The sequence below is a fragment of the Lepisosteus platostomus genome, chromosome 5 (genome assembly GCF_059453375.1).
Source record: "Lepisosteus platostomus isolate fLepPlt1 chromosome 5, fLepPlt1.hap1, whole genome shotgun sequence".
NCBI classification, from domain to species: domain Eukaryota; kingdom Metazoa; phylum Chordata; class Actinopteri; order Semionotiformes; family Lepisosteidae; genus Lepisosteus; species Lepisosteus platostomus.
The window spans coordinates 57,265,786-57,287,151 of NC_142615.1; the positions used below are offsets into that span (position 1 = coordinate 57,265,786).

Sequence of the window (21,366 nt, forward strand, 5' to 3'; positions counted from 1 at the left end):
TCCCGGGGTGTTTCTCGAAAAGAGTAGGGGTTTTACCCCAGTGTCCTGGCCAAATTTCCCATTGACCCTTACCAATCATGGCCTCCTAATAACCCCCATTTATGAATTGGCTTCATTACTCTGCTCTCCTCCCCACTCATAGCTGGTGTGTGGGGAGCGTTCTGGTGCACTATGGCTGCCGTCCCATCATCCAGGTGGATGCTGCACATTTGTGGTGGTGGAGGGGAGTCCCCATGTCCTGCAAAGCGCTTTGAGTGGAGTGTCCAGAAAAGCACTATATAAGTGTAAACAATTATTATTCATTATAATGTAATAAGTCCATTATTTCTCACCCCTCCATTGCAAGGCATACACAACACAAACACCAGGAACAATTATCTCAGAAGTGAATTGCAAATGTATTGAGTTGTGATGCAACTGTAACTTGAACCTAACATGACTGTGGCGTGCATTTTTGAAATTGCATTTTCACAGCTGAAATACAAAATGAAGCTGATCGCAGTCCAAACTCAAGGTATTGTTGTAAAACTAAATATTCAACATGTTTCTACCTGTCCCTTTTCAGCTCACTCAGAAGTCCACAGCCTGCAGCCTGGTGCCTCTCTGTCTCCCCCCTCCACACTGCTGGTCCAGTGGAGGTGCTGTTTGATCCTGCACGATCTGTCCGGAATCGTATAGTCTTACTGAGCAGCGCAGGGCTCCCTGGCCCCAGGTACGAACAGTGAGTGTCAGTGCAGAACAGCTCTCTGACACTCCGCTCCCTCACTCCAGCTGATCAGGGCAACTACACAGTGAGGGACCTTAATGGAAGCAGTATCAGCACTGTGATCGTCACTGTGGGTGGTGAGCAGGTCTACAGTAGGATCACTAGAGGGCTCTATATTCTTGACAGAGTGTGTTCTTATATCATCCTCTGTCCTGATTGTCTTTCAGCTCACAGAGACAATGTCACCCTGCAGCCTGAAGCCTCTCTGTCTGTCCCTCTGTTCACTGGAGAGCCAGTGGAGGTGCTGTTTGATCCTGCAGGAGGTGGAAACTGGACCTCAGTGTGTTCTGTCCAGAACAGCACAGCCAGCTGTGTCCCCCAGTACAGTTTTTTTTATTTTTGATGATTAGCCATATGTTGATTACAATATTGTACATAATGTATAATTTGAACTCGATATTTTTCAGGAGTGAATGATTGTATATTTTCAGAATAAATTTCGAAACCAAATTATTGTCCCTCGATCTCTGTCTCTCTCTCGTCCTGCTGTCTGTCTGTCCCTGCCTCTCTGTCTCTCTCTCTTTCAGCCCCGTCTGTCAGTCTGTCTGTCCTTCTCTCTCCTTCCTCTCTCTCTCTCCTTCCGCTCTCTCTCTCGGTTTGTTTGTCCCTCAATCTCAATCTTTCTCTTTGCCTGCTGTCTTTCTGTGCCTTCATCTTTGTGTCTCTCTCTCCTTCCTTTCTGTCTGTCTCTCTGTCTGTCCTGCGTTGTCCCAGCTGGGCCTGTCTCCCCGGCTCTCTGCCTTCAGCTCTGTTCGCCGATGTCCCACCAGCCCGTCTCTCTCTCAGCCTGTCTCTTGACTTGCAGGAGGAAGAGGAGGTGGAGACAGCTCCTCCGGCAGGAGAGAGGAAGAAGGTCAGTGCTGGTCCCACCCTGCCTCCTGTCCTGTCTGTGGTGGAGTTTCGCCATCTTGTCTGTCTTGTCAGCCCTGTCTGTCACTGTCTCTCTCCTCCTCCTCTCTGTGCTGTGGTGTCCAGTCAGTGTGTCTCTCTCCTCCTCCTCTCTGTCCTGTGGTGTCTAGGCAGTGTGTCTCTCTCCTCCTCCTCTTCTCTGTCCTATGGTGTACAGTGGGTCAGTATTAGTGGGCTACACCCAGGCTCACTCACTGCGAGTGTGATCTCAGCAGAGTCTCTGTACTCTTGGGACACTTGACTCACCTGTCTCTCTCTTTCTCTCCCTGTGCTGTCCCTCTCCTGCCCCCTCTCTCCCTACTCGGACTCCAGCTGGAGGAGGTCCAATCACCACCTCCTGTGAGACAGAAGAAAAAGAAAGTGGGTAATGCTCTGATTCTCTCTTTACTCCTGTCCAGTGTCCAGTCAGTGTGTGTGTATGAACCCCTCTCTCTCTCAGTGCAGTGTTCATGTACTGGAGTGTCCAGTCAGTGTGTGTGTATGAACCCCTCTCTCTCTCAGTGCAGTGTTCATGTCCTGGAGTGTCCAGTCCGACTCTTAACGTGACTCTCCTGTCTCTGCTTCAGAAGTGCTGGTGCGTCTTTTTAAAGTCCCTGAGCTGCATGTCGGTGGAGACAGATGATAAGGACGAGCCGATGGAGGCGGCGGAGACCGTGTGTCAGGAGAGGAAGAGCGAGGGAGAGGAGGAGCAGGCTGCCGGGAAGGACAAGAAGAAGAAGAGAAGGTGCAGGTGAGCAGACAGGGGGACGCCGCCCGGTCGTGTCTGTGATTCAAGAAGGAGTCTCCTCTTGCTGTTTGATGTCATGGTGATGTCCGTGTCTGTGTCCCTCACACCTGCAATAACAATATTCTTTCCAGGTTCCTTTCCTGGTTCTGTGCCAGCTAAGATCGGAGTCGCCTTCCCCACCAAGGACTGGACTGGACTGGACTGGACTGGAGCTGAGGGACACCAGACTGGACTGGACTGGAGCCAAGGGACCCCAGACTGTGCTGGACCGAAGCTGAGGGACCCCAGACTGCACTGGACCGGAGCTGAGAGACACCAGACTGGACTGGACTGGAGCTGAGGGACCCCAGACTGTGCTGGACCGAAGCTGAGGGACCCCAGTCTGTGCTGGACCGAAGCTGAGGGACCCCAGTCTGTGCTGGGCCAAAGCTGAGGGACCCCAGTCTGTGCTGGACCGAAGCTGAGGGACTCCAGACTGTGCTGGACCAAAGCTGAGGGGCCCCAGACTGGACTGGACTGGAGCTGAGGGGCCCCAGGCTGTGCTGGACCGAACCTGAGGGACCCCAGACTGGACTGGACCAAAGCTAAGGGACCCCAGACTGTGCTGGACCGAAGCTGAGAGACCCCAGTCTGTGCTGGACCGAAGCTGAGGGACCCCAGTCTGGACTGCACTGGAGCTGAGGGACCCCAGTCTGGACCGAAGCTGAGGGACCCCAGTCTGTGCTGGGCCGAAGCTGAGGGACACCAGTCTGGACTGAAGCTGAGGGACCCCAGACTGTGCTGGACCGAAGCTGAGGGACCCCAGTCTGTGCTGGGCCGAAGCTGAGGGACCCCAGTCTGTGCTGGACCGAAGCTGAGGGACCCCAGACTGGGCTGCACTGGAGCTGAGGGACACCAGACTGGACTGGACTGCACTGGAGCTGAGGGGCCCCATACTGGACTGGACCAGAGCTGAGGGGCCCCAGACTGGACTGGACCGGAGCTGAGGGACCCCAGATCCCAGTCTGGACTGAAGCTGAGGGACCCCAGTCTGGACTGAAGCTGAGGGACCCCAGACCCCAGTCTGGACTGAAGCTGAGGGACCCCAGACTGGACTGTGGAAAACTTTCACATTATCTCCACCTGAGTCCTCAGATCGTCTGCATGACCTTGTATTATTAAGTATTATTTTAAGGTCCTGTGATGATCGTAAGATGGGGGGGGGGGGGGGTGTCCCTTGACATTAATCTGTATTGTAATTTTTGTTCTTTTGTTAAGCATCATTAAAATGTTTTTTAAAAAAAGCTTTTGGTTTTTTCCCTCCCCCCCCGAAACGAACGAACAGAGTCTGTCTTTCTCTTTCATCCCGGAGAGTTTGTGGTTGATGGATTGAGGCCGAGAGCCCTCGTTGTCGGCGTGCCACCAGTTAGCGGGGCTAAAGCAGGGGGGGCATCGTGTCCAATACTCCTTGAAACGAGACAGATTTCAAGCCACCTCCGTCTGAAGAGAAGGAAGTTGACCACAAACTCCAGGGTGTCCTAGGAAGCTCTTTAGCCATCGTTTGCCCAGCAGCCATCTCACCCTGCAGCTCCCAGCTAGCAGCCCCCTCCCCACTGGAGCCCAGCAGGTAGAAGCCTGGTCAGTACCTGGAGGGGAGACTCCTGGGAAAAACTGAGGTTGCTGCTGGGAGAGGTGTGAGTGGGGCCAGCAGGGGGCGCTTTCACCCTGCGGTCTGTGTGGGTCCTGATGCCCCAGTATAGTGACGGGGGACACTGGACTGTAAACAGGCGCCGTCCTTCGGATAAGACGTCAAACCGAGGTCCTGACTCTCTGTGCTCGTTAACAATCCCGGGGTGTCTCTGGAGAAGAGTAGGGGTGTTACCCCAGTGTCCTGGCCTGATTCCCCCCCTGGTCTTGACCCATCATGGCCTCCTTATCACCCCCTTCTCTGAACTGGCTCCATCCCTCTGCTCTCCTCCCCACTGAGAGCTGCTGTGTGCTGAGCGGACTGGAGCATCATCCACGTGGGGGCTGCACACTGGGGGGGCTGGAGGGGATCCCCCTGACCTGGGAGGAGCTCTGAGTGGAGAGTCCAGACGGATTAATTATTATTATTATTATTCGTGCTGCACTGGGCTTCAGTCCTGGTAGTGAGAGGGGGATCTGTGATCAGTACAGATACTTATGACTGTATAATAATACACGATAGAAATGGAAAACAGGGTAGCGCTGTAGTCTCTTCGAAACGTTTTGAACTGCCAGAAGAAGTTTTCACAACCCGGACTCGTGAAGGTACAGGTCTTCTCCCTTCGTCCGGAGTAAGGTGAGAGGTTATCCCCTCGGGGCGCAGTATCCCCGATGCACCCCCCCACCACCACCCAAAATGACACACACTTCTGTGACGATTGGGAGACCCCGGTTCGATCAGCCCCTGCGGTGTAGGAAACGACCCGCTGGAGAGAACACGCAGACTCCACACAGAAGGGTCACCTCGGCATTTATTCCAACAGCAAAACACCAGAGAGAAACGGGTCTCCGAAAGATGAGCGCACACCGGGAAAAACACTACGGGGTCATTACAAATGGGAATAGGAGTTCTTTTTTTCTTTTCCGGACGTCAGTTGTATCGTGTCCTGGTGATTTCTCCTGTTTCGAACGGAGTTCAATGTCACGTTTCTACTTTATTAGAGAGAGGCACTGAACTTTGGGGAACGTGACATCCACCCAGTATTACTAGTAGGTTGATAAATATAAATGTTCTTTTTCCCCCCGTATGATACCTCGCGAAATATAACGATGGCCAACTCCTTAAGTCGAAATTTAAACCCTTCTCACGCTACAAGACAGTCCGTCAACATCGCCGCGGCCCGAAGCGCGACCTTCGGTATGACGTTGGCGGAAGGGGGTAGGGTAAGTACGTCACAGCCGGGGGAAGCCCCTATCACGTGAGAGGGGTGCTGCTGGCGACGAGCCCCCGGGGGCGAAGAGAAGTTGATTTGCGTGGGGTGTGGAAACACTACACGACCGGGCAAGCGAGCCGTTTTTTTTTTGTTTTGTTTTTTCAGAACAAGATCTCTGAAAAACCCAAACCTGTAAGATTCAATTTCAATTCAGTTTTTTTTATATAGCGCCTTTCACAACAAGAATGCCCCAAGGCCCCGAACAAAGGAGTTGTTCCACACCCCCGCCACCCTCTGTGTACAGTAGAGCCCCCTGTACTGACTGGAGGAGCTCACCCAGCTGTGTCTGGAGAGAAGCCGGGGTATCGGCTTCAACCACAGGGCTGGGCGGCTTGTTCCCCACCCCCATCCCCTTCTGTGTACAGAAGAGCCTCCTGTCCTGACTCCAGTAGGAAATGTCACCTGGAGGCAACACACCGGCTTCTTTTAACAGATCACCTCGGGAATCGGGAACAACGGAGCTGTGTGCGGCCGTCTGTACGGAGGGGTTCAGCGCGGGGGGGCTCCGGGCTCGGGTCTGGACCCGGGGGTGGTGGGGGGGGGGGGGCTGTCTGTGTGGAGTCTGCATGTTCTCCCTGTGTTCTTCGGGTCCAAAGACAGGCTTTTGGGCTAATTGGCTTCTGGGAAAACTGGCCCTGGTGTGTGTGTGTCCTATGATGGAGTGCTGTCCTGTCCAGGGTGTGTGAGTGAATGTGTGTTTGTCATGTGATGGACTGGTTCCTGTCCAGGGTGTGTGAGTGTGTGTGTCTGAGTGTCCTGTGAGGGACTGGTGTCCTATCCAGGTTGTGTGTGTGTGTCCTGTGAGGGACTGGTGTCCTGTTCAGGGTGTGTGAGTGTGTGTGTGTATCCTGTGAGTGACTGGTGTCCTGTCCAGGGTGTGTGAGTGTGTGTGTCCTGTGATGGACTGGTGTCCTATCTAGGGTGTGTGTATGTCCTGTGATGGACTGGTGTCCTGTCCAGGGTGTGTGAGTGAGTGTGTGTGTGTCCTGTGATGGACTGGTGTCCTGTCCAGGGTGTGTGAGTGTGTGTGTCTGTGTGTCCTGTGATGGACAGATGGTACCAAGCCTGGACACCCATGAGACACTGGCTTCCTCAGAAGACTCTCACGGAGGGCACACTGTCCCTAACCCGGGTCCAGAAGAAACTACAGTGATCTATAATTCCTGCGCCAAGGAAGGGTTTATGACGTCTATGTCCGGCGCCCGCGCCCGTGGACTGGCGGTTTGGCGTCGCGCTCCGCAGCTCGAGCTTCGGTGCGAGGCAGGGCGGGAGGGAGCCGATGTGGCCTCGGCGCCATCTTTGCTGGTGAGTCAATTGTGACCGTTGCGGTACAATAAACCATCAATAAACCTTTTCCCACCCCGTCCAGTATTTCTGTCGCGGCCCACGTCCCTTACAATCGACAAACTATAAAAAAAGTAGCCCTTCGCAACATTACACGCCATTTTTTTTATTTTAAACGTCCGCTAGATACGCAGGTGGCTCGATACCTGTCTTATCCTCGCCGGCGTCTTTATACCGGCAAGTGAATTTTATTTGGGGTCCCTCAGAATTGTGACAGAAATGTCAGTGAACCACAATAAAAAACGAAACTTTTTTTTTAAAGGCGGTGAATGGATTTTTTGAGTAACCGTGTAGCGACTAACGTAAGGAAAAAAAGTTGTCTTTCCCTACGAAGACGTTTTGGTACAGGACTTTCTTTAAATATCAGTTGTGCATAGCGTTTTACAAAAAGTTGATGATGATCTTGGAGATAATTGCAAAGGAAAATTGAGATAACTACCAAAACATTACATGTGAAACGACAGGACAGAACTTTGAACCCACAAAGAAACAAAGGTATGAAATATTGCCTCGTCATGGGGGGTTGATAATTGTAGTAAGTGTTCCTAATTTTCGTAAAGAAATGTATATTATGGGAGTCACACGTGAGATTTAGTGTATATACGTTTCATATTGTGCATATATACGGGGTTAAAAAGTGGAATGAGTATGATTATAAACTCGTGTGTCCTATAATCAGATAATTTTTGAACAAGCTTTGATTAGACAGGTGAAAAACAACATCAGATCCTTTATTTTAATATATTCTCACGTCTGAATATCAGCTTCTCCCCTCTGGCCAACATTTCAGGGCTCCCAGGTGTAGATCCCAAATTGAAACAAATATTAATTTGTTACCCAGTTAAACAGTTAATAGAAGTGAGTGACCAGGGTAAATAAAGGTGGGTCAGTGTAAACTGTTTATTCTGGACCAGACTTCGTCATGTGTGATATGTCATGACTTCTTATATTAAGTTTTATCTTTATATTTAGTTCTACATGTGTAATAGATGCGATGTGTGTCCATAAAAAGGTTTCTCCAGGGGAAAATCAAGTTCGTTTTAAAACCGTGTTTCCTTTTTAGGGTAGGTTTGCATTCCAAATGTGGGGTTTTTGCCTTTTTGTATTTTTGCTGAGACAAGTTGCCTTTCTTATACGCGGAGGGATCTGCTCGTGAGATGTCCGCTTGGTCCATTTCTGAGCTCAGTATAAGGTGTAGAAAGCATGACTGTCATCATAACCCGCATCTCACCCAGGTGTGGAATAATGTTGTGACTATTGCTTCAGCAATAACATGCTGATTGCATGTTTCTAGATGGGAATAACAGAGATCTCAACTACTGAGGGGCCTTATTAATAAAGTCTCCACAGCCGAAGCGCTGTGTCTCTTTTCAGCTGGCGATAAACCTTTCCTCGATCCTTTGCGGACTTGTTAAACTGTTCATGATCAGAATAAAAAACGCTCACGCTAATACACAAGCACCCGTGTCTCGCCAAAGCTGACAAATAAACAGACGGACAAGCCGCACTGCACGTGTGAACAGGGGAATGAGCGAGCGCGCGGGGATAGGGCGCCTCCTGCGCTTAAAAGCTTACAGCACCTGGTATTCCCAGGCGGTCTCCCATCCAAGTACTAACCAGGCCCATCCCTGTTTAGCTTCCGAGATCAGACAACAGGCGTGCTCAAGGGGGTGTGGCCGTAAGCGAGAGCAAGGCTCGCTGGCACCCTTCTTATTGAGAGGACAGCTCCGTCACCTCTTTTGCGACGCTGCTTTTTTTCCCTTGCGTTTTTCTCTTCTTCCCACGTTCTCTCTCTTCACTGCCTTCGTCCCCGCTCTATTTTACTTCAGCCTTTCACTCTTGCTTCCTTCCAATGAGGACGGAGCTGCGGGAGAAAGGGCGCTATAGAGGATCGCTGTGGAGAGCTGCTGCTGTGCTTTGACATCTGAGCTCTGTGGAAAACGATCTCAATACAATTCTGAAAAACGCGACTCTCCGAACGCCAGCCGAACAAGTCTCCGCAGCCGAAGCGCTGTGTCACTTTTCAGCTGGCGATAAACCTTTCCTCGATCCTTTGCGGACTTGTAAAACTGTTCCTGATCAGAATAAAAAACGCTCACGCTAATACACAAGCACCCGTGTCTCGCCAAAGCTGACAAATAAACAGACGGACAAGCTGCACTGCACGTGTGAACAGGGGAATGAGCGAGCGAGCGGGGATAGGGCGCCTCCTGCGCTTAAAAGCTTACAGCACCTGGTATTCCCAGGCGGTCTCCTATCCGAGTACTAACCAGGCCCATTCCTGTTTAGCTTCCGAGATCAGACGAGATCAGGCGTGCTCAAGGGGGTGTGGCCGTAAGCGAGAGCAAAGCTCGCTGGCACCCTTCTTATTGAGAGGACAGCTCCGTCACCTCTTTTACGACGCTGCTTTTTTTCCCTTGCGTTTTTCTCTTCTTCCCACGTTCTCTCTCTTCACCGCCTTCGTCCCCGCTCTATTTCACTTCAGCCTTTCACTCTTGCTTCCTTCCAATGAGGACGGAGCAGCGGGAGAAAGGGCGCTATAGAGGATCGCTGTGGAGAGCTGCTGCTGTGCTTTGACATCTGAGCTCTGTGGAAAACGATGTCAATACAATTCTGAAAAACGCGACTCTCCGAACGCCAGCCGAACAAGTCTCCACAGCCGAAGCGCTGTGTCTCTTTTCAGCTGGCGATAAACCTTTCCTCGATCCTTTGCGGACTTGTTAAACTGTTCCTGATCAGAGTAAAAAACGCTCACGCTAATACACAAGCACCCGTGTCTCGCCAAAGCTGACAAATAAACAGACGGACAAGCCGCACTGCACGTGTGAACAGGGGAATGAGCGAGCGAGCGGGGATAGGGCGCCTCCTGCGCTTAAAAGCTTACAGCACCTCGTATTCCCAGGCAGTCTCCCATCCAAGTACTAACCAGGCCCATCCCTGTTTAGCTTCAGAGATCAGACAAGATCAGGCATGCTCAAGGGGGTGTGGCCGTAAGAGAGAGCAAGGCTCGCTGGCACCCTTCTTATTGAGAGGACAGCTCCGTCACCTCTTTTACGACGCTGCTTTTTTTCCCTTGCGTTTTTCTCTTCTTCCCACGTTCTCTCTCTTCACTGCCTTCGTCCCCGCTCTATTTCACTTCAGCCTTTCACTCTTGCTTCCTTCCAATGAGGACGGAGCTGCGGGAGAAAGGGCGCTATAGAGGATCGCTGTGGAGAGCTGCTGCTGTGCTTTGACATCTGAGCTCTGTGGAAAACGATCTCAAAACAATTCTGAAAAACGCGACTCTCCGAACGCCAGCCGAACAAGTCTCCACAGCCGAAGCGCTGTGTCTCTTTTCAGCTGGCGATAAACCTTTCCTCGATCCTTTGCGGACTTGTAAAACTGTTCCTGATCAGAATAAAAAACGCTCACGCTAATACACAAGCACCCGTGTCTCGCCAAAGCTGACAAATAAACAGACGGACAAGCCGCACTGCACGTGTGAACAGGGGAATGAGCGAGCGAGCGAGCGGGGATAGGGCGCCTCCTGCGCTTAAAAGCTTACAGCACCTGGTATTCCCAGGGGGTCTCCCATCCAAGTACTAACCAGGCCCATCCCTGTTTAGCTTCCGAGATCAGTCAAGATCAGGCGTGCTCAAGGGGGTGTGGCCGTAAGCGAGAGCAAGGCTCGCTGGCACCCTTCTTATTGAGAGGACAGCTCCGTCACCTCTTTTAGGACGCTGCTTTTTTTCCCTTGCGTTTTTCTCTTCTTCCCACGTTCTCTCTCTCTCTTCACTGCCTTCGTCCCCGCTATATTTCACTTCAGCCTTTCACTCTTGCTTCCTTCCAATGAGGACGGAGCTGCGGGAGAAAGGGCGCTATAGAGGATCGCTGTGGAGAGCTGCTGCTGTGCTTTGACATCTGAGCTCTGTGGAAAACGATCTCAATACAATTCTGAAAAACGCGACTCTCCGAACGCCAGCCGAACAAGTCTCCACAGCCGAAGCGCTGTGTTTCTTTTCAGCTGGCGATAAACCTTTCCTCGATCCTTTGCGGACTTGTTAAACTGTTCATGATCAGAATAAAAAACGCTCACGCTAATACACAAGCACCCGTGTCTCGCCAAAGCTGACAAATAAACAGACGGACAAGCCGCACTGCACGTGTGAACAGGGGAATGAGCGAGCGAGCGAGCGGGGATAGGGCGCCTCCTGCGCTTAAAAGCTTACAGCACCTGGTATTCCCAGGCGGTCTCCCATCCAAGTACTAACCAGGCCCATCCCTGTTTAGCTTCCAAGATCAGACGAGATCAGGCGTGCTCAAGGGGGTGTGGCCGTAAGCAAGAGCAAGGCTCGCTGGCACCCTTCTTATTGAGAGGACATCTCTGTCACCTCTTTTACGACGCTGCTTTTTTTCCCTTGCGTTTTTCTCTTCTTCCCACGTTCTCTCTCTTCACTGCCTTCGTCCCCGCTCTATTTCACTTCAGCCTTTCACTCTTGCTTCCTTCCAATGAGGACGGAGCTGCGGGAGAAAGGGCGCTATAGAGGATCGCTGTGGAGAGCTGCTGCTGTGCTTTGACATCTGAGCTCTGTGGAAAACGATCTCAATACAATTCTGAAAAACGCGACTCTCCGAACGCCAGCCGAACAAGTCTCCGCAGCCGAAGCGCTGTGTCTCTTTTCAGCTGGCGATAAACCTTTCCTCGATCCTTTGCGGACTTGTAAAACTGTTCCTGATCAGAATAAAAAACGCTCACGCTAATACACAAGCACCCGTGTCTCGCCAAAGCTGACAAATAAACAGACGGACAAGCTGCACTGCACGTGTGAACAGGGGAATGAGCGAGCGAGCGGGGATAGGGCGCCTCCTGCGCTTAAAAGCTTACAGCACCTGGTATTCCCAGGCGGTCTCCTATCCGAGTACTAACCAGGCCCATTCCTGTTTAGCTTCCGAGATCAGACGAGATCAGGCGTGCTCAAGGGGGTGTGGCCGTAAGCGAGAGCAAAGCTCGCTGGCACCCTTCTTATTGAGAGGACAGCTCCGTCACCTCTTTTACGACGCTGCTTTTTTTCCCTTGCGTTTTTCTCTTCTTCCCACGTTCTCTCTCTTCACCGCCTTCGTCCCCGCTCTATTTCACTTCAGCCTTTCACTCTTGCTTCCTTCCAATGAGGACGGAGCAGCGGGAGAAAGGGCGCTATAGAGGATCGCTGTGGAGAGCTGCTGCTGTGCTTTGACATCTGAGCTCTGTGGAAAACGATGTCAATACAATTCTGAAAAACGCGACTCTCCGAACGCCAGCCGAACAAGTCTCCGCATCCGAAGCGCTGTGTCTCTTTTCAGCTGGCGATAAACCTTTCCTCGATCCTTTGCGGACTTGTAAAACTGTTCCTGATCAGAATAAAAAACGCTCACGCTAATACACAAGCACCCGTGTCTCGCCAAAGCTGACAAATAAACAGACGGACAAGCCGCACTGCACGTGTGAACAGGGGAATGAGCGAGCGAGCGGGGATAGGGCGCCTCCTGCGCTTAAAAGCTTACAGCACCTGGTATTCCCAGGCGGTCTCTCATCCAAGTACTAACCAGGCCCATCCCTGTTTAGCTTCCAAGATCAGACGAGATCAGGTGTGCTCAAGGGGGTGTGGCCGTAAGCGAGAGCAAGGCTCGCTGGCACCCTTCTTATTGAGAGGACAGCTCCGTCACCTCTTTTACGACGCTGCTTTTTTTCCCTTGCGTTTTTCTCTTCTTCCCACGTTCTCTCTCTTCACTGCCTTCGTCCCCGCTCTGTTTCACTTCAGCCTTTCACTCTTGCTTCCTTCCAATGAGGACGGAGCTGCGGGAGAAAGGGCGCTATAGAGGATCGCTGTGGAGAGCTGCTGCTGTGCTTTGACATCTGAGCTCTGTGGAAAACGATCTCAATACAATTCTGAAAAACGCGACTCTCCGAACGCCAGCCGAACAAGTCTCCACAGCCGAAGCGCTGTGTCTCTTTTCAGCTGGCGATAAACCTTTCCTCGATCCTTTGCGGACTTGTAAAACTGTTCCTGATCAGAATAAAAAACGCTCACGCTAATACACAAGCACCCGTGTCTCGCCAAAGCTGACAAATAAACAGACGGACAAGCCGCACTGCACGTGTGAACAGGGGAATGAGCGAGCGAGCGGGGATAGGGCGCCTCCTGCGCTTAAAAGCTTTCTGAATTCTGAGTACGTACGGGATCCTCGGCCTTGCGCTTATAACAAAGTCCAAGTCCCTTTGCAGACAACAGCAGTTGTTACATGATTGTCTCTGAGGATGTGCGACAATGGCCAAGGAGAGCCCCGATCTGAGCTTGCGCTCACTTTTTGACCAAGACACAGGTGTGTGCTGATTGGTTGAGAGTTTGGCGGGCATTGGAGACCCACGTGGTATTACCACGCCCTGCGTGAGATATGAGTCACTTACTCTTAACACTTTGGAATGCAGTCCAGATGTCCATTTGGCACTCCCTAGACAGATAGGCGCCAATGGATGACCATTGATCATGATAGCCAGGCTTAGCTAAGTGCATCCCCATCTGGGAGCTGTCCCTTATCAAAAGAAAACATCTTAAATCAGCCTGCATGAATACTTTCTCTGTGGCTGCACCACAGAGATGGAAGGTGAGATGGGGCCTCATTTAGGACAGCATACCACCGCTTAATTCTGTCTTATTAACAAGCATTGCCGCTACAACGGCATCTCTCCTGTCAAACTTCCTCCTGACTTGTTTGACAGGATCTGGGCCGTGGTGAACAGTGGGAAAGACGCCCTGTGGAGAGTGAGGAACATGGGGCTGTTCAAAGGCATCGAGGTCCCAGTCAAGGCAGCAGGTAGCCTGGCCCTGTTCATCACCCAAGAGAACTATTACCTCAGAGATCTGTGGAGAGAAAGGAGGGAGGAAGCAGAAAATCTGTGGAAAATAGAGAGCATAGGTCAATATCTCAAGAAACTGTGAAAAACATTATCATGTTTAAGTAAAGAATGTGATTTACACCAGAAAAAAAGAAATTGTTGCTATGTAACTGGTACCGTGTCAAAATGTAATGAGATGTGATCATATATACTGTTTTAAGTATGTATATTAATGTAAAGCTTTCTAATTTGTGATGTCCTGTATTTTTTTGTGAAAAGAAAATAAAGTTCTTAAAAAATCGATTCACCCAGGGCGAGGCACGGCCATTGCACTCCGGCTGTGCTGACCCCTGCCAATTCCCCAAATGTGGGAATCTCGACTGCATAATTTCTGGTAGTGGGGGACTGCGTTCGCGCTCTCCCCTGATGTGCTTGGTCCAATATCGGATACGGAAGAGTTATGACACCACGTGCTGCGATAGGATCCCAGTTCGAAAGCCACTGCTGGTTTCCAGTTTCTTTTAGTTAGAGGTCCGGAGAAGCATTTCAAGCTGGTTACACTACTCCTTCCGGACATTCATTCCCTTTTCAAAGTCAGTCGTTTTGCTGTAGTCTGCATTATTAAGGCCAATTTATTTGGTCATGGGGGCCTCGGTACTGTATGCTAATTCTCAAGACAGTTTCACCCGTTTTCTGATTGCTAGGTTCTGTACCAGTGCAGACATGTCAAACAGTGAATGGCTGTACCTCTATTGTATCCCTGCTCAATGAATGAAATCAGTAATAAATGAATATATGTATAGTTACACGAAAAACAAGTGGTTTATCGACTCATCTTCATTTGCAGATTTAGAGGCAGCTTCGATATTCGTTTTACAAACGGGTTTTTTTTTATATGGGTCAAACACATGCCATAGCAACAAAACATCTCTAGAGATGAGGCTATAGATCACCTTTCCATCCTCCAGGTTTTCCTCCCAAAGCCTAAGGCACCAACGGTGACCCCTGCTGGCCGAGAGAGCAAAAGCTTGCAGCACCTGGTAATCCCAGTCTCCCATCCAAGTACTAACCAGGCCCAACTCCGCTTAGCTTTCGAGATCAGACGAAATCAGGCACATTCAGGGTGGTGTGGCCGCAAGCGAAAGCCATGGCGCCTGACTCGCTACTTGAAGCTGTGTGTGGCTGGGGCTCTGTGCCCCCCGAGCGGGACTGAAGGATCGTTCGTGTGCAACTCTTTGGAAAGGAGCTTCTTTCCAAATCGCATTGCGTACCTGGATGTTGGCGAATGTGCTCCCTTGTGTTGGCTTGTCCCGCACTGGAGGAGAACAAACAAACTGCAAGGAGGAGCACAAGGCAAGTCTTCACAAGACAAAAACCTCCAGTGCACAGCACTCTGAAAACATTTCTGGGCTGTCGCGTGTTTATTTCAGCACATAAAGCGCAACAGTCCAACACGTCGGCCGGGCGCGCGGCGCCTCCGCCCTCTTGTGGCCTTGCGGCGTCAGAGCAAGAGGCTCCTTCTCGCTGCCTTTCCGCTGTGTTGCAGAGCCCCGAGAGGGAACCTGGAGCGCACACTTTGTGGGGGGCGGGGGACCGCGTTCGCGCTCTGCCCCCGGTCTCTTGCGCGAGTACTAAATCTCACGGCGCCAGCAAGCGGCCAGGAGACAAGTACAATATCGCGGGACAGGGGGGCCTTGTCATTGATTGTTACATATGAGACGGGGATTAGGAGGAGACTCCGACTGATTGGTAAAGGGGAACACTAACACCAGAGTGACACCCCCGGCGTCTCTTTTTGAGAGATTTCTTAATGGCCATGGAGGGTCGGGACCTCAGTTTTACGCCTTCCCCGAAGGACGGCGCCTGTTTGTGCAGCAGAGTGTCGCCATCAGGATGCTGGGGCATAAGAAAGCCACACAGACCGCAGGGTGAGCGCTCCCTACTGGTCCCAGTCACACCTCTTGCAGGAGCAGTAGCAACCTGAGCTTTTCCGGGGGGAATCTCCCATCCGGGTGCCGGCTAGGCTCACACCTGCTGGGCTGCCGTGGGTGAGCCCAGTCGAGAGTCGCAGGGTGAGATCTAGTCACCGGGGAGAAACGATACAAGCGAAGGATTACTCGGCTCCCAGCACTTGAAAAGACCGACAAATGACTCTTTCCCGCTGGAGCTGAATGTACCTGCATGTGTCATGTCGTCTTCTTCCCCCGCCCCGCTGTGTTTGCTGTATTGTCTTTGAAGCCAGACCCCGAGACGAGACGGGCTGTCCTGTGCCCCAATTAACACTTTACAGGTGCCATTCCCCGGCATTGTGGCCATTGTCGGTGGTCACACGCGATAAGATAAGGTGGAGGAGAGCGGGGCATGCCCAGCGCCAGACATTCAAGGAGGGGGCTGTGCGAGGTGAGGTGAGGTGCGACACGCCGGAGCCCCGACGCTGCTAATGCGGAGCACTTGTTGAACTGGCATTGAAAGGACGTGTGCGCACGGAGCGAGCCTTCCCTGCGGCGGAGCGTGGAAACTCTCTCCCCGCGCTGCAGGAGTTGTGTGCGCTGCAGCGGTGCCGAGAGAACAGCACAGAAGGCAGCAGGCTCTGGAGAGCGAGTAAGAGACGGAGCCTTGTGGGCAGGCGTGCAGGCCCGTTTTTTGGAAATTGCTGAAAAGGCTCCGGTGTTTGTTCGGTGTGTGGCAGGCGCACGATGCGAGCTTGCGTAGCCGGTCTGGTGTTATGCAAATGAGGCCGAATTGCGTCCCGGGACATGCTGCGAATGCGCATGGCGACTGCAGATGTGTAGGAAACGGCGCTTCCTCCTCGCCGCCCGCCGGGGCAGCGGAAAGGCAGCAAGAAGGAGCCACAAGAGGGCGGAGGCTCTGTGCATCTGGCCGACTTGTTCGACTGGTGCTGTTTCTGTTTTGAAATAAAACGCGCCAGCCAAAAAATGTTTTCAGTGTGCTGTGCACTGGAGGTTTTTGTCTTGTGAAGACTTGCCATGTGCTCTTCCAGTGCGGGACAAGCCAACACAAGGGAGCACGTTCGCGAACATCCAGGCACGCATTGATTTCGAAAGAAGCTCCTTTCCAAAGAATTGCAAATAAACGATCCTCCAGCCCCGCTCAGGGGACACGGAGCCCCCGCCACACAATGCAACGGGAGTATAAATGATGTATCCCGCCAGCCATTCGACGATCATTTTTCATGGGTGAATATGGTTTTCTGGGGGGTTGCAATGTTGGTCTTTATTGGACATTCCTGGTGATTCTGACACGTGTTAAACACTCGCATTTCCTGCAATTATAAAAAGGGTTAAGTTTCGGTTTCGCTGACAAATCGAATCGACTTTCACGGAGAGAAGAAAGGAAACACAATGTTTCGGCTGTGGAGCTTAATACCGATAACATTGTTGATATTGATGGAGTAGAAACAAGTGATGTATTGGCAGCTTTATCTGGGGCGAGAAGTCCTGGAACAACTACAAAAATGTAAGGATTCAGAGGAAGAAATATTTTTCCACCTCACCTCACCCAATCCTGTTGCATTAACGAAGCTGAAATTGGCTTCTTATCCGGCAGCTTCTTATTCGCGTTTTTCGTTCCACCTTATAAGATGCTACTGTGATGTTATGCCGCCTTTCGCTTGTAGATGGCTCTCTATAGTTATTTTTAAAAATACTAATCTGAGTGGATTACTGGACATAGCCTCAGTAAAGGGGAATATGTAAATAATGATTATCCAAATTGCATTTTTGTATGAAACACATTTAAGAAAATCGAAAACCAATTTTCAAAACTCACAAGAACACAAACTGGCATGTTAGACGACAAGTAAATAAGACAAAAGCAAACCATTCATTCACTGGCATTTTCTGCATACTTACCACGACCTTGCCTTCTGATTATTAAAAGTCTCAAAATCTTGCATTTTGCAAGAAATGTTAATATAGCAGTCTACAATGGGACATTTAGAACATGGCTTGTGAGAATATGGTTAACCAAAGATGAGCAAAGGGTGATGGCACTTTCTGCTTATTGCTATGACCCTCCCTCCTGATTATTAAATAGTCTCACAATTCTGCCACTGAGGTAATGTGACAAATTATGAAAATCATTAAGTATAAGAAAATTTACTGTACCATTTTTAAAATATGACCTTATGAACATGTAAGGATTAACAGTCAACAAAATAGCACCCCTTCTGCTGATTTACTTTTTCCCTCCTTCCTTGTCACCAGAACATCTTAATATTCCGACACTAAGGTAGGAGAGACAAAATCACTTATCATGTACATTTGTAATTACGACACGTCACTGTTGCATTTCTGCGTTGTGACATGTAATACCCACAGTGGAAATTCATAGTTGTGATTATAGGAATGTTATATATCAGGTGGGTAGCTGCGTCAGCATGCGTAGGCTGCAAAGGAACAAGTAAAGGATTATTCCATGTTGAAAAGAGAAGAAAGGAAACACACCGTTTCGGCTGTGGAGCCTTCTTCAGGTGTGAGAAAGACAGGGCAGTATGCAAAGATTATTATCCTTTTATCTTTGCTGATTGCAGTTTATCTTTGATGACAGAATCAAAGATGTTAAGAAATTTTTACACCTAATAAACAGACACTTTTTTTGAACACCCTTATTTACTGTTAACAAAAGAGCTGACACGTATTATGTGTGAAAAAAAGCTGCTAAACAGCTCGACCTGCTGCCCCCTCTGAAAGACACAGTCACTCATAGAATTATTGAAATGGCGGATGGTTTCAAAAGTACACTGGTAGAGCGCGTTAAGATGAGCAGATGCTTTTCATTGCAATTAGGTGAGTCTGTAATCGATTTGGCCAATTCACTCGTTTATGTTAGATATGAGTTTGAGGGTATGTCCCATGAGGAGGGAATCAAACCCCGGTCTCCCACATGACAGGCAGAGATACTCACCACTATACTAACAAGGAAGACATCGCCCTCTCTGACCCCAGGCATCGTGTCTTGACCCACCGTGCTGGAAGCCGACGCGTACTGTGATTCCTTTACGGAGCAGAAATGACAACCGAGGAGCCGAGAGATCATTTCAGCATTTCGCGTATGAACGGAAAACACAACCGACCAACTCGGAATGACTTGCTTTTGACAATTTTCAAAGCATTCTTTGTGCACAACGACTGCGCTGCCTAGCAGATACAAATGGGTTGTACAACTTTGAACTAGCAAATGCAAGAGGGCTAAACCCCCTCTCTTTTAGCCCAGGTTCGATCTGTCTCCCAGAATCACCAGGGCGCACGCACACACACACCCGTGCCGTTGAAGTGCTCTGCTTCATTTCTAAGGGCAACTCAACATTCACTCCTACCCCGTGAAAAGAAAAAAAACAGCGTCCGCAGCAACAACAGCTCAGGTCTCTGCACAGGAGATAAGCTGCTCCCATCTCCTCTGCTCTGCGGCTCCTGCGGAGTGGAGTCCTGCCTGGAGCCGTGCTTGCAGGCGGCGGCTCCCCGCGCCTTGTCTGTGCGTCGTGTCCAAGAGCTCCTGGGAGGAAGAGAGAGCCCTCCCACTCGGGGGCTTTTCCACGGTCTGTGTGAGGAGGGGCGGGTGTGTCCAGTAGCTTATCTCGTTCTGTTGTCTCGCGATGTCTATTCACTATACTACATCCCTTCCTTTGTTATTTTTAAAGTCTATAACTTTATCATACAATTGTAACAATTTTATATCAACACACAGTAAACGGTTATTAACTATTACAACAAAATGTATATAAACCCTTTCATTTCTATTCAATACATTCATCTTTTCTACAACAATTTCTATACGTACCAACTCAAATTTTAGTTCAATTTCTACTTAAGTCACTTCTAAATATCACCTCATTTCTAGCAGTCTAAGCAACATCTACATAGATAACACAAACAAAATAGGGCAATTTAACATTTGGAGAGCTATGCAAGTCCTGTATTTTTAAATGTCTCTGTAATGAGCCAGTTTCCTGATAACCCTGCCACTAATGGTTGTTACTTTACTACTGGGTAAAGTTACTGGCTCTCCTACGGATGTACTCTCCACTGTCTGAGGACTCGGCACTTCCTGCACGTCAGAAAGTCCTGTATTCTCAGCATTTTGTGTTTCTGCAGATTCAAAATCAAGATCCAATGGAGGAGCGTTCAAAGATGTTTTACATTTCTCATTATTTTTGAGCCATCTTCCACATTCACTAACTCAAAGGAGTTACAAGAGGTGTTTCTCAATAACACATAGCGAGTGTCTTTGAACTTGGCATCCAATTTACCGGTGTCTAGGCCAGCCACAAACACTACGTCACCGACCTTGAAGTTATGATCCGTGTCTGGTCTGCATATAATTTCATTTTGTGTGCATACTCCTCATGATGTCTATGGATATCTTTTGTCTTTTGAATGTCCCTTGGCTCTTCTTCTTTCTTTTCCACATTTGGTAGTTTAGTCCGGATATCACGCCCAAAGATAAGATTAGCTGGGGTTTCTCCAGATGCCCTGTGTGGTGTTGATCTATAAGTCAGCAGAATCTTAGGGAGTTCCTCTCTCTCTTTTTTCCTTCTGTCACAGCTGCTCTTAAAGCTTTTTTCAGGTATCTTTGAAATCTTTCAATTTTGCTATTACATCTCGGATAGTAAGGTGATGCACGGATGTGTTTAATTCCACGATTAATTCCACAAGTTTAATTCCACAATAGTCAGAAATGATTCAAACAACTGTCCTATGAATTGCCTGCCATTATCTGTTACTACCTCTAGTGGATAACCAAATCGTGCAAAGATGTTCATCAGCTCTCTAATAACTGTGGCTGAATATATGTCTGATACAACAACCGCCACAGGTTTAGAAGTATAATAGTCTATGACAGTCAATATGTATTCATTCTGAATGGGACCTACCAGGGCAATGCCCAATTTTGTCCAAGGCCTTGGTGGTAATTCAAGTGGTTGGAGAGGTTGATCCTCCTGCAATGGCTGATTCAACACACAAGTGGAACAATTCCTGATTAGTCTTTCAACATCACTGTTCATGTTGGGCCAGTAAAAGTTGCTTCTCAGGTACTGTTTTGTACGAGCTACACTGTGATGAGTCTCATGTGCTATTTTCAGTGCTTGTCTGATTTTTGTTTTCGGTAACACAATCCTCTGTCTTCTTAAAAGCAGTCCATCATATGTAGATAACTCCAACCTACACCTGTGGTATGGCTGCAGTTCGTCTGGAATTGGATTAGGCCATTGTCCTTTTTCCACTATGGACATCAACAATTTCAATGTGTCATCTTCGTTTGTTGCTTGTTTAAGTTCCTCAAGTGTCAGTGCATGCAGTTCATAAGTGCTGATTGAAAGCACTCTATCAACATAGGTGTCTTCATAACCAGTGTCTTCTGTGTCTGGTAAAGGAAGATGTGACAATGAGTCTGCGACATTGGTTTTCCCTACTATGTGTTCAATTTTGTAATCATAAGGCCATAATCTCAATCCAAGTCTTTGTATCCTGGGTGGTAACAATGTTGCCTTTTTGGGATTGAACATATAAATGAGGGGTTTATGATCCATTTGAAGTGTGAACTTGCCTCCCCATAAATATGTCCTAAAATGTTCCACTGCCCAAACACACCCCAAGGCTTCACGCTCTATTTGTGAGTAATGCCTTTCTGTTGGGGTAAGTGAGCGACTTGCATATGCCACTGGTTTGTTCTGTCTATTTTCTTGTCTTTGTAGCAATACTGCTCCAAGTCCTAAAGGATTCGTGTCACTGATCACTACTGGTGGTGCATCTAGTTTGAAGTATGCCAGACATGGTTCAGTTACAAGTGCTCTTTTCAACTCGGCAAT

The 21,366-nt window shown here is 49.4% G+C and overlaps 1 non-coding gene and 8 pseudogenes across 1 annotated transcript; 1 reads left to right on the forward strand and 8 right to left on the reverse strand.

Annotated features, from left to right (window-relative positions):
• Positions 1-8,253: 8,253 nt before the first annotated feature.
• Positions 8,254-8,369, reverse strand: LOC148669982 (5S ribosomal RNA; annotated as a pseudogene).
• Positions 8,370-8,906: 537 nt separating this feature from the next.
• On the reverse strand, positions 8,907-9,025 carry LOC148669983 (5S ribosomal RNA; annotated as a pseudogene).
• A 537-nt stretch (positions 9,026-9,562) lies between these two features.
• Positions 9,563-9,681, reverse strand: LOC148669984 (5S ribosomal RNA; annotated as a pseudogene).
• A 541-nt stretch (positions 9,682-10,222) lies between these two features.
• LOC148669985 (5S ribosomal RNA) lies at positions 10,223-10,341 on the reverse strand (annotated as a pseudogene).
• Positions 10,342-10,886: 545 nt separating this feature from the next.
• On the reverse strand, positions 10,887-11,005 carry LOC148669986 (5S ribosomal RNA; annotated as a pseudogene).
• A 537-nt stretch (positions 11,006-11,542) lies between these two features.
• LOC148669987 (5S ribosomal RNA) lies at positions 11,543-11,661 on the reverse strand (annotated as a pseudogene).
• A 537-nt stretch (positions 11,662-12,198) lies between these two features.
• LOC148669988 (5S ribosomal RNA) lies at positions 12,199-12,317 on the reverse strand (annotated as a pseudogene).
• A 1,482-nt stretch (positions 12,318-13,799) lies between these two features.
• Positions 13,800-13,964, forward strand: LOC148669989 (U1 spliceosomal RNA). The gene has a single exon (XR_015938583.1). It is a non-coding gene; the product is annotated as a U1 spliceosomal RNA (small nuclear RNA).
• Positions 13,965-14,563: 599 nt separating this feature from the next.
• On the reverse strand, positions 14,564-14,678 carry LOC148669990 (5S ribosomal RNA; annotated as a pseudogene).
• Between the last annotated feature and the right edge of the window lie 6,688 nt (positions 14,679-21,366).